The sequence below is a fragment of the Arachis ipaensis genome, chromosome B02 (assembly GCF_000816755.2).
Source record: "Arachis ipaensis cultivar K30076 chromosome B02, Araip1.1, whole genome shotgun sequence".
NCBI lineage: Eukaryota > Viridiplantae > Streptophyta > Magnoliopsida > Fabales > Fabaceae > Arachis > Arachis ipaensis.
The window spans coordinates 52576225-52588703 of NC_029786.2; positions in this window are offsets into that span (position 1 = coordinate 52576225).

Sequence of the window (12479 nt, forward strand, 5' to 3'; positions counted from 1 at the left end):
AACAGCCTACCATCCCCAGACTAATGGGCAAGCTGAGGTGTCTAACAGAGAGATAAAGAGTATATTACAGAAGATAGTCAAACCTCATAGAAGAGACTGGAGCACTAGGCTACAAGATGCACTCTGGGCATACAGAACAGCATACAAGACACCCATTGGGATGAGTCCCTTCCGCTTAGTTTATGGAAAAGCCTGTCACCTCCTAGTTGAGGTAGAGCACAAAGCCTTTTGGGCAGTGAAGGAGTGCAATATGGAATTTGAGAAAGCCAGAGCTGAAAGGAAGTTGCAACTGCAAGAATTAGAAAGCCTTCGCCTAGAAGCTTTTGAGAACTCAAGGCTGTACAAGGAAAAGATGAAGGCTGTGCATGATAAGCTCATCAAGAGGAGAGAGTTCCAACCTGGGGACATTGTCCTCCTTTACAACTCTAGACTGAGGCTCATGCCAGGCAAGTTGAGATCAAGATGGGAAGATCCATATAGAGTAGACAAGGCTGAGCCATACGAAGTTTTCCACCTGAGTCATCCTTCGAGCTCTGAGTTCATCAAAGTTAATAAACATCGCTTAAAGCTATATCATGGTGAGAAGGCGATGAAAACCAAGGAGCTAGAGATCTTCCTCTTGGAGGATCCACAAACAGCAGAAGACTGAGCCAGTGGAGCATCCAACTTAAGGACGTTAAAGCAAAGTGCTGGGTGGGAGACAACCCACCATGGTATGATCGCTTCTTTCTTTTATTTCTTTATTTCCTTTTCTCAATAACTCTTCTCAGTACTAGTGCCTATAGTTTACATCCTCATTTGCATATTGCATAAAAAAAAAGCGAAAGGAAGAAAGCGGCATGCGACGCGACAGCGTTACCGACGCATCTGCGTCGTATTGGCCATGGGAAGCAAACGCAAACTTAATAGAAAGTCACGCGAGAGAATGGCTGGAGGCGTCCCTTTGGTACAAATTGACGGACGCATCCACGTCATTTATGAAAAATGACTCCCACGCATCCGCGTCACCCACGCAAACGCGTGACCTGAAAATCGGCGTAAAAAGGGGTGCATGGCAGCAAGTTGTGATGGAATGGGGCTAGAATGGTGCTAGGCGCACAAGCCCTACGACGCGACCGTGTGCCCTACACGTCCGCGTCGTCTTCCAATATTGGCCATTCACGCGATCGCGTCCACCACGCGAACGCGTCACCCTGAAATTTGGCAACAATAAGTTTAGAACAGAGAGTTGTGCGAGCACGAGGCTGCCCTCGCGCCAGTAGCACCGAACGAGTCACACGTCTGCATGACCGACACGTCCACGTCGATTTATCTAAGCACAATTCGTGCGAATGCGTACCCCACGCATCCGTCCTGCATAGCTCACCCAAATCTACCAAAATATCTTATCCTTTTCTTCCCCAAATCCTACTTTTCTTTCCCCTTCTTATTTCTTCTCCTTACTTCTTTCTCACTTTCTACTCTCTCTCTCTCTCTCACCACCATTAACAAGGTTTTTCTTTTCTTCCCCCTCCTAACTTTTCTATTCTTCTTCTTATTTTTATGTTTTCTTCTTCTTTTCTTTTTCTTTTCACTTTCATTTTTCTTTTAAATTGGTGTTGGAAATTTATTAGGGTCATTATTATTCGTTATGATTTTCTTATGGATTGTTAAGGAATTGTTTGGTAATTATATGTCAATTTTTAAGGGTTGCTTGCATGTTCAATTTATTATTTTCATTAGCTTATTTACCATGCATGCTATGTGTTTGTGAAAATGCCAATATGGCATTATGCACTGATTTTTGATATCTTTTATTCTACCACTCTAAATGCTTGCTTTTCACAAAACCCTTTCTATATTATATTATTCAAATATAATTGTTATTACAAACAGGTTATTAGTTTGAAAGACTTGGTAATCTAACTTTGACATTGAATGCTTGATCTATGCTACTCATGCCTTTGCCTGCATGCCAATAAACACCTTGCATTTAATTGTCATCATATGCACTTGCTATATTTCCATTGATGATTTCTCACATGTAGTCATGACCATGTGCTAACATCATTCATCTTTTAATGTGTATTGATTACCACCTTTCCCGCCCTCTTCCTTGCTCTAACTCTTGACATTTTAACATACTTTCTCTTTTCTTTCTTTTAGGATGGCCACCAAGAAAGGTAAGGAGAAAGCTACACCCAAATCAACAGCAAGAAGAGGAACAAAAAGAGTATTAGTGGCAGAGCCATCTTCAACTATGGTTAAACCCTCAACAAAAAGAGTTAAGAGGATTATAAAGGTTGATGAAAAAGAGAAAGCCTTCCCTGCAAAGGACACTGCGCGATTTAACAACCGCTACTGTGAGCAGATGTTCCCCATCCTGGCAGAAAGGAGTTACAACAACGAATACCTTCTTATCCTTCCGACCCGTATTACTGAATTTGTTGAGCCGCAAATTGAACGAAGACAATGGGGTTTCCTACTGAGACAGCCACGACAGGTTAGTCTTTCCTGGGTAATCGAGTTCTACTCTAATTTCCACCTGCCAACCGTGCAGTCTGTCTATGTCCGTCAGAAGCAAGTCCCCATTATAGAAGAGGCCATTCAACGAGCTTTAGATCTTCCCCCATACTCTAGATGGACTGGACGCATTTCAAGAAGCCTCACTCAAGCGCCAGACGTACCAATTTGGCTGGGACGCTGTTCTCAGAGTTATCACACTACTTGGCAGCAGATGGATTTATGGATACCATCGTTCCCGTACTAAGGGAATATCGGCTTCCACACTTACCTTGGAGGCTCACGTATGGGCACAAATTATGTCCCATTACGTCTTTCTGAGCACCCACGAGTCCTCCTTCACTACAGACATGGCTGTTTTACTATGGTGCATCCTTACAGAGCAACCTCTAAACTTACCAAGATACATCCGGAATCCCATGGGACACGTACACATTGCGGGCAACTTACATTTTCCCGCCTTGGTCTCTTATCTTGTCTGAGCAGCTGGAGTCTCCTACAAAGCTGGAGACACCAAAGCCATGCTCCCATGGGATGATCAGTACGTCCCTAACGGAAAATATATCAGACCTCTAGCAGCCACTACAGGCCGGCCTACTGAACCTGCTGAAGACATCCCAACTGCTCCATCAGATACTTGAGAAGTTAGACCGGCTTGACCGGAAGGGAAAGCAAAGGGAGCGTCGTAACAAGCGCCGATTCACATACCTTAAGGAGCTACTTATGGGAAAATACAAAGACCCAAACACCCCGGACTCCACTTCATTTACCAGCACAGGGAGCCATGACGGTCCCGACTGTGGAGATATTGCTACCATCCCACCTTTGTTCCTGACAGATGGCACCGAGGACAGTACAAAGCCTTAAGTGTGGGGAGGTCGGTCAGTACCTGACTTTCAGAGGTAATTTCTCTTCCTTAACACCAATAAAATAGGATATTTAGTTAGTTTTTTTTCTCTTTTGTAAAATAGGATAAATTGCATAGTAATAAGTTAGTTGCATGAATGTTCTACTTGATTGAAAAGATAATAAGTTTCTTCTAAGACCCTATTTTTGTTAGAACAAAATTTCACTAATTTTAATCAAAACTTTATGTTAAATTTGCTTGAAGTTGTATTTGGAACAAGGTTTTTTAGCTAAAGAACACACAACATGTGAGACTTTGAGCCTAAATACATGGTTACATTATTTAACCATAAATATTTTATTCTTGTGTGTTTACTTCTCTATGACTATAATCTATATTTTGTTTCATCCTATATGTCCAATGTTTAATATATTTATATGCTTGCATATGATTGAGGCCATTATTTGTTTAGCTCACTTATCCCAAATAAGCCTACCCTTTCAATTACCTTTGTTAACCATTTTGAGCCTTTAAATCCCATTTGTTCTGTATTTTACCACACCACTAGCCTTAAGCGGAAAAACAATTATATATCCCAATTGAATCTTTGGTTAGCTTAAGATAGAATTATGTGTTAATTGAATATGGGAAGATTGTGGGAACAAAGGATAATAAGGGGATGTGTCATGATAATATAATGGGAATTTGGGTACCTACTCTTGTGAACTTATAAAAGAATTAAGAATCCATGTGCATTGATAAGCTATGTTTATTTTCATCTTAAAAAAAATCCAAAAATATTCAATAATTAAATAATGGGACAAAATTACCCAAATGCTAAGTTAAAATTCAAGGATCAATGTATATATGATAAAATTAAAATAAAAGTTGATACATGAGTATGGAATGTGAAAGGAAAATTTTGGATAGCTAGGTATGAAATTTAAGTTATATAGAATACATATATGTGTGTTAGGTGAAAGCTTGGGTTAATTAAAGATTCAATTTATAAGCTTACTTAGCCATATATGTACCTTTACCCTTACCTTGGCCCTATTACAACCTTGAAAAGACCTCATGATGTTTGCATTGGTACATTAAATGTTGTTGATTGGTTAGGGTAGAACAAATTTTAGAAAGCATGATTAGAGAAGAGTAGAGTGATCACCCTATACACTTGAGAGATTAGAGTGTACATATATCATCAGTGAGGGTTCAATGTTTAAATTCTATGTTTCCTGCTTTCATGAGATACCTTCTTGCATTTTTATTTGTTGTTACTGTATAAGAATCGAATTAGTGCAATTTGATTTTTGATTGTCTTGAAGAGCTTACTTACTTTTAACCAAGTGGACAAAAATCATATAGTTGCATTCATATGTATAGGTTGCATTGCATTGCATGAGTTTTACATGTTCCTACTCATTTATTTTATCTCCTTCAACTAAGCATGAGGACATGCTAATGTTTAAGTGTGGGGAGGTTGATAAACCATTATTTTATGGTCTATATTGTGTTTAATTGTCTGGTTTTATCAAATCTTTACCCACTTATTCATATAATTAGCATGTATTTACAACTCCTTCCAAAAATTACTCCATGGTTGAAAACTTGCTTTCTAGAGACTTTTAATTATGTATTTTAATTCTCCTTTATTCCATTTGATGCCGTGATCCGTGTGTTGAGTGTTTCAGGCTTTATAGGGCATGAATGACTTGGAAATTGGAGAGGAGGCTTGCAGAAATGGAAGGAACACAGGAAATTGAGGAGATGACCAGCGAGAAGTGACGCAGGCGCATGGCTCACGCGACCGCGCGAAATAGAGGAAATTTTAGTGACGCGCTCGCGTGCTCGACGCGAACGCATGGATTGGAAACTGCACAAGTGACGCGAATGCGTGGACGACGCAGATGCGTGGCAAGGCAAAACCCTGAATGACGCGAATGTGTGGATGACACAATCGCGTGACGTGCGCGATTTGCAGAATCTGCAGAATTCACTGGGGGAAATTTTGGGCCATGTTTTGACCCAATTTTTGGCCCAGAAAAGCAGATTAGAGCCAGAGAATATGCAGAGACGAAAAAACAACATTCATTCCGCATAGTTTAAGTTTTAGATCTGAATTTACTCCTCCTCTAGGTTTTCTCTCTACACATTCATAGTTCATAGGATTTTGATTTTTATTGCTTTTTGGATAGGGATATTGAGAAGAGATATTACCTCTGCCAAGACTTCATCATTCTAGTTTGTTTCCTTACTTGTCACTTACTCTTTCATATCTTTAATTTGTTCAGAATTACTATTGGATTATTTTTAGAGTTTATTAATACAAGAACTATTTTCATTTTTAATTGATCTTTTTAATTATTATTTATCATGTCTTCCTTTATTTCCCTTTCTTATTTCGCGAATTTTACATTCATAACTTGATTGGGAGTTGGTTGAAAGGAGAACCTTGAGTTGGAATGCTCAAGAGTAAAATTATAATTGGGTTTATCGTTGGGTCGCCCTCTAATCACTGACACTAGTTCTTCCCAAGGGAGAGGATTAGAACTTGTGAATAGAAACTGACTTCCAACTTGCTTGACTTTCCTTTATCTGATAAAGGATAACTGAGCAGACAACATTCAATTATCAATTAATCTTGGGAGAACTCCAACAAGGATAGGACTTCCGACTAATCTACTCCAGGTCAAGGTTTTTATTTAAATTACACAAATTCTCTGATTAATAAAATAGCACATCTTTCTACAACTCATTGGGAGATGACCTAGGATTCATACTCCCAGTATTTTAATTCTAATTTTTGTGACAACCCTTCTAAATTGATAGGCGGATTTTTGTTGGTTAAGAACTGTACTTGCAACGTATCTCTTATAATAATTTCTTAGCTCGCCTATTTCCACCACATCACTTGTCCATATGGTGTTTTTTCTTGTAGGAGAATGCCCTTTGGATTGTGCAATGCACCTGCAACATTCCAAAGGTGCATGCTCTCCATTTTTTCAGACATGATTGAGAAATTCATGGATGACTTCTCTGTATTTGGGAACTCATATTCTGATTGCCTATACCATCTTGTTCTTGTGCTAAAAAGGTGTCAAGAAACCAACCTAGTTTTAAACTGGGAGAAGTGTCATTTTATGGTGACTGAAGGGGTGGTTCTTGTCACAAGATTTCAAAAGATGGAATAGAAGTGGACAAGGCAAAAGTGGAAGTAATTGAAAAATGACCTCCACCTTGCAATGTCAAAGTAATCAGAAGCTTTTTGGGACACGCTGGGTTCTATAGGAGATTTATTAAAGATTTTTCAAAAATTGCAAAACCCCTTAGTAACCTACTTGTCTCAAATACTCCCTTTGTTTTTGATAGAGAGTGCATGATAGCCTTTGATGAACTTAAGAAGAAACTCTCCTCTGCACCTATTATAGCACCACCAAGCTGGGATCTTCCCTTTGAACTAATGTGTGATGCATCTGATTTTGCTGTTGGTGTTGTTCTAGGACAGAGGAAAGACAAGCTAGTACATGTTGTTTACTATGCTAGCAAGGTTCTCAATGAGAATCAAAGGAACTATACCACCACGAAGAAAGAACTTTTAGCCATAGTTTTTGTTTTTGATAAGTTTAGATCATATCTTATTGGCTCAAAAGTAGTTGTGTTCACTGATCATGCAGCAGTTAAATATTTGCTTACCAAACAAGAATCTAAGCCCAGACTAATAAGGTGGATCTTGTTGCTCCAAGAATTTGATATTGATATTAAAGATAGGAGCGGAGCAAAGAACAAGGTAGCTGACCACCTCTCAAGGATCCCACAAGAAGAGAAGATGCAGCAAGTAGCAGTCAATGAAAGCTTTCCGGATGAACAATTGATGATGATTCGAGTAGCTCCTTGGTTTGCAGACATAGCCAACTTCAAGGCTATTGGGGAGTGATAAACGCATATTTTATGACAAACATGTTTTACTTTCCCTTCCTTATTATGTAATGTATGTGAAAAACATGTTTCTTATGCTTTAAAATTAATTATTTTAATTACCTTTATTTCCATTCGATGCCATGAATAGTGTGTTGAGTAGTTTCAGATCTTCAAAGGAAGGAATGACTTAAAGAATGAAAAAGGAAACATACAAAAAATGGAAGGAAAGCACAAAACGGAGTTTTTAAAGAAACTGGCATCCACGCGATTGCATGGGCGACGCGGACGCATGCCAAGCGCAAATTGATGAGTATTTTGGTGAAAAATAAATTTCTCCCAAAACACACATATCTAACCGGCAAGTGCACCGGGTCGCATCAAGTAATAATAACTCACGGGAGTGAGGTCGATCCCACAGGGATTGATGGATCAAGCAATTCTAGTGGGTGATTAGTTTAGTCAAGCTGACATTTAGTGAATTGTGTGAAATTGTAGCCAACAGAAAGTAAATGACAATGAATTTAAAGTTGCAGAATGTAAATTGGCAAGTAACTTAAAGAGCAAGAAATTAAAATTGCAAGAATCTTAAATGACAAGAAAAATAAATTGCATTAAATGTAAAGGGAATTGGGAATTGGATTTGCAGAAATTAAACAAGGAAAAGTTAAATTGCAACAAGCAGAGAAGTAAAAGATGGATTTGATTGATTCGGAACCAAAACAGAAATGTAAATAAACATGAAAAGCAATAAACAGAGAATGTAAAATTGGAATTAAGATCTCAGGACCCAAAAGACTAGATAACCAAGTCTAGATCTCAATGCCTTCCTAGATCCAACAAGAACAATTGCAAAGGAAATGTAAATTGTAGAGAAAGTAGATGAAGAGCAATTAACAGAAACTTCGATTTAATTAAGCAGTAAAGAAAGCAGAGAGAAATCTTAGGATGAGATTGAAACAGAACACCTTCAATTCTCCACCCAAGACTCAAAAAGAAAAGAAAATTAAAGAGAGCTCTCAAATCCTCGTTTGAGCAAAAGTTAGGGGTCTAACTTTTGCTCCAACGTTGGCCTCCCTTATGCACATTTATGGCGCCAACTTTGTCCTCTTGTCATGTTGCCAATTTTATGCCCAATATAGACTATCATATATGGTTGGAAAGATCTGAATGTCAGCTTTCTAACCCACTTGGAATCACTTTCATTGGACATCTACAACTCAAGTTATGATCATTTGAAGAGGGCATGGTCGCTGGCTTTGGCGTGCAGCGTTTGAGGTAACGTTTGCCTCAAACGTTGGCGAAAACGCCAGTTCTGGAGGCTCAAACGTATTGTCCACCCCATACTATTATACATTGTTGGAAAGCCCTGAATGTCTACTTTCCAATGTCTTTCGAAGCACATCAATTGGGGATCTACAGCTCGAGTTATACTCCATCGAAGATGCAGAGGTCAAGTGGCCTCACTGCAGGTTGCCTCCATGTTCATTTATGCACTTTGCGGGGCAGTTTTCTCCCTCAATTTTAGTGTCCACCATGCAGTGCCATATATTATTGGAAAGTTCTTGATTCCTACTTTCCATTGCTTCTTGAATCACCTCATTTGGAGCTCTGTAGCTCAAGTTATTCTTGTTGGAAGTATACCCCTTCAAGCTGTTGTGGTGTGTGGCGCCAACGTTAGCCACCAAGTTAGGGGGCTAACGTTGGCGCAAACTTTTGGTGCCCAGGGAGGTTTTCTTCATGCCAACGTTAGCCTCAAAGTTAGGGGGCTAACGTTGGGGCTAACTTTTCACCCAAAAGTTTGTGCAAAAGTTTGAGGCTAACTTTTGGTCCAGCTTTTTGCTTCCTGGTTCATTTTCACTTATTCCATTGTCCTCTCTTTACTCCTAGCCATTCCTTCTTGCTTCAACCTTTCTTCAAGCTTTCTTCACCTATCATTAATCAACCAAACACATCAAAGCTATGCTCAAAATCATGAGATATTCATTCTTTCATAATATGTGACAATTATAGCATAAAACCTCATGAAATAGCATGAATTCATACATGGTTGATTAAATCAAAGGAAACATGAAAATCTACCCAATTGGCTTGCTTATGGATCAAGAAAGTGCATAAAACCTATTGAAACCAAAGGAAAAAGGCATAGAAAAATATGACATGATGACATGTCATCACGAATCAACAGCGACGTGGCCGCATGACTGACGCGACCGCGCGCCTTAAGCAAAACACATATGACGCGGCCGCATGACTGACGCGACCGCGCGCCTTAAGCAAAACACATATGACGCGGCCGCATGACTGACGCGACCGCGTGATAAGAAAAGCTCCGAATGACACGACCGCATGACCCACGCAGACGCGTGACAGAGACCATGCACCAGAAATTGCATAAAATGCTCCCAGCGATTTGTGAAGCCCTTTTTGGCCCAAATCCAAGTCCAGAAGGCATAGACCAGAGGTTATAAAGTGTGGGAATGCATCCATTCAAAGAGAGCTCGCCAATTTAGTTATTTTCCATGATTTAGATCTAGTTTTGAGAGAGGTTTTCTCCTCTCTCTCTCTTAGGATTTAGGACTTCTTTTAGTTTTAAGAGTGACTCTCAATCCCAGGTTTAATGTTCCTTTCCTTTAAGCTTCCCTTTTACTTTTATTCATTCCATTACTTTAGTTGATTATTTACTTTTGCCATTTAATTTATGAATTCTTCTATGTTCCAGATTATTTGAGTTAATGTTATTTGAGGTATTTTAGTTTATGATTGCTTTCTTTAATTTATGTTATTGTTGCTTTACATCTGAAGGCATTTTTATTCCAGTAAATTTACTTTTTCCCTTTTGGTCTTGGTTAAGAAAGCAGTAACTCAGGAGTTATCTTATCTCAACATAATTGATAATTGTTATCTTTTCTAAATGAACTGAACTTCAATAATCCCAACCCTTTCTTAGGAAAAAAATAGGATTCGAAGATCAAACTAACTAGTCCCTTGACTTTCTTTTACATTAGTAAAGGTTAACTAAGTGGAATTAAGATTCAACTTTCATTGTTTTTGATAAGGATAACTAAGTCTGGACTTCCAATTTCTCACACCTTGCGAAAAGTTTATCTTACAGTTATTTATTTATCTTTAATTGCCATTTAAATTATTTGTCATATTCGTTCCTCATTCTTGAAACCCCAAATCTACAATCTCCATAACCAATAATAAGAACATACTTCCCTGCAGTTCCTTGAGAAGACGACCCGAGGTTTGAATACTTGATGCACGAAAAACTTGTCTCGCAACAAATTTCCTTCGGCAAGTGTACCGAATTTGTCGTCAAGTAACAACTCACAATAGAGTGAGGTCGAATCCCACAGGGATTGATTGATCAAGCAACTTTAATTAGAAGAATGTTCTAGTTGAGCGAATCCAGAATTTGGGTTGAGAGTTGCAGAAAATAAAATGGCGGGAATGTAAATAACAGAAAAGTAAATGCTAGAATTAAAGGACTGGAAGTAAATGACTGAAAGTAAATTGCAGAATTGTAAATGGGAATGGGAAATTTGCTCATAAAAGTAAATGGCAGAAATTAAAGAGAATGGGTAAGTTCAGAGATGGGGAGTTCATTGGGCTTAGGAGATATTGCAACCCTCCAGATCAAGTTCATTTTCATCTCTTCCTCAATCAATGCACTCATTGATCTCCTTGGCAATCTTAATTAATTGAATTACAAATTCAATCTCTCAAATCTTGATCAATAGCCAATTCCTTGGTCAATTGCTCATGAGAAAAGATGAAGTATGGTCACTGATTATACCACATGCATTTCCCAAATCAAGTATTGAGAGGGTTATAGCCACATACCCATCCAAACCCAATTTGGTCCAGCATGAGAAAGCATTTCTAGCTTGATCTCTTCATTCCTCTTTCAAGGTTCAGAAGAGATCCAAGTTTGAATAGCTTCTTTTCCAAGATAAATACCCAATTGGATGAAGATCGAAAGCTTTCAAGTAAAATCAAGAGAAAAGATAGAAGAAAAATAATGAAAACTAGTATTGATCTATCAAATTACAACAGAGCTCCCTAACCCAATGAAAGGGGTTTAGTTGTTCATAGCTCTAGAAAATGAAAACAAAGATGGAGAATAGATCATAAAACTAGAAAATGCAGAGAATGTAGAATACAGAGAGTAATTCTTCTTTTCCAACTTTCCAGAACTCCTCAACAATTCAAAGCTACTCCTATATATACTACTTTTCTCAGCTTCTAGTTGGCTCTTCAAGTCTTGGGCCTTTGGATCTTGAGTTTGAAGCAGTTCTCTTCTTCATTTGGGCTTGGCTTTACTTGCAGAGAGAAAGTGTGAAGTGGGCAGAGACTTTAGCTCAGGATGTTAGGGGTGTTAACGTTTAGTGAAAATATGAGTTCGAGAACGTTAGTGACAATCAACTTTCTCACTAACGTTCCTAAGTAAAAGCCACGTTAACTTCAACGTTCGTGGCACAAACATTGGCACTAATGTTGCCTCTAAGTCCTTCGCACAAGTTATTGAGACTTAACATTCCCAATAACTTTGAAAAGCCCCCTTTAACGTGGGCTTGCCATCCTTCGAGTCTATTCAAAGCAAAGTATTCAGGCCAGATAGTTGTCATCCCACCTTATGGTTGAACCAACTTAGCTAACTTATGATCATACCACAAACTCATGAATGTACTCCATAATATGAACTCTACTCTGGTCTTTTGAAACATAAACATTCTCTCTTTATTTGATTTAAAGGGACAAGCATACAAGTAAGTTAAGGAGGATGCAGTGACATAAAGACTAGCACACAAACACCTATTCAGAAAGAAAACTTAAAAGACAGAATTTAAAAAGATTTAAACATAACATGGAAGCAAGTTCTATTTCATACAAGATCTTCCTTATTTAAAACACAGAGAAAGGTGGAATAAAGAAGGAACTCCACCACCTTTTAATGTTGTGGATGTCCATGCTCTTTTCCTTGCTTGTCCTCCTTGTTTCTTCTTGCATTTCGTCGCATCTGTGCCAATCTTGCTTGCTTCCAACCCTCAAGTGCCTTCCTCACTGACTCATGACTCTCTTCCACCCTTTGTCTTTCCTCTCGTGCTAATTCATCCTTCATTTCTTCATACCTGGCTATTCCTGGATGCAGTATTGGCAGCTGTCCCACTAAGTAGCCGAGCCTGGCTTGAGTGTTTATGTGATG